Below are 1,283 nucleotides of genomic sequence, written 5' to 3'. Positions count from 1 at the left end.
TGGATAAAAATGGACCTATATCCAAAAACAATTGCAATTAGCCCTTTAAACAAAGCTGTTAAGCAATGGTATTAAAAGAGCAATACCTTATACATTTCCTTTGTGAAGAGCAGTTCCTTTCTTTGGGCCCAAATCTGCAATAGGAAGGTGTCTGGCATGCTGCAAGATCAGACCCTCAATTTATTGGTTTTAGTGAGATGTAAGAACAGAAATATCCAAAACACAAGACCTGGTGGCAGTAATGGGGGACTTTAACTACCACCAAGATGTCTGTTGAAAAAGTAATACAGCAAAGTGCAATGTCCCACACATTTTTGGAATGTACTGGGGACAAATTTTTGTTTCAGAAGGTGAAGGAAGTAACCAGGGAACAGCCATTTTAGACTTTATTCTGACTAACGGAGAGGAATTGGTAGTGATTCTGAAGGTGGAAGGAAATTTGGGTGAAAGTGATCATGAAATGACAGATGTCATGATTCTAAAAAGAGGAAGGAGTGAGAGCAGCTGAATAAGGACACAACGGACCTCAAAATAGCAGACTAACAAATGCAAAGAACTGGTAGTAAGGTCCCATGACTCCTGTGTCTACACTACAGCCTATGCTGGCAAAATTTATGTCACTCCGGGTGTGACTATTCCACACACACACACACACACACACACGTACACACCCCAAGCAACATAAGTTACACCAGCATAAGCTATCATGTGCACAGCACTATGTCAGCGGGAGAAGCTCTCCTGCTAGGGTGACCAGACAGCAAATGTGAAAAATCGGGACAGGTGGTTATAGGAACCTATCTAAGAAAAAGACCCCAAAATTGGGATTGTCCCTATAAAATCAGGATATCTGGTCACCTATCTCCTGCCAACATAACTTACGCTGCTCGTGGAGGTGGGATTTTTTTATGGCGACGGGAGAGCTCTCTCCAGTCAGCATTGAGCATCTTCACCACACGCACTGCAATCGTACAGCCGTACTGGTACACCTGTGCCACTCAGTGCTATATGTATACACATGGCCTTAGGCAGAGGTTTTCTGAGCAGTATTTGGCTGGTGAAAGACTTCAAATATTGAGTTTACATTACCATTCATTTTAATTCTGAGAGAATAAATCATAGCAGGCGCATGTTCTCCTGGTTGTGTCTGAGCTTAGAGGCTTTATGTTGTTATGCTGAGAGATACTGGTGACTGCTTGGATCACAAACCTCTTTGAGATTGGGTGTGAGTGCACCCTTCACTTAAGACAGTTGTAAGAAACACTTAACAGGCCACACCTAAA

The sequence above is a fragment of the Chelonia mydas genome, chromosome 1 (genome assembly GCF_015237465.2).
Source record: "Chelonia mydas isolate rCheMyd1 chromosome 1, rCheMyd1.pri.v2, whole genome shotgun sequence".
NCBI lineage: Eukaryota > Metazoa > Chordata > Testudines > Cheloniidae > Chelonia > Chelonia mydas.
The sequence above is the reverse complement of the archived record's forward strand: the minus strand, read 5'-3'. Positions refer to the sequence as shown.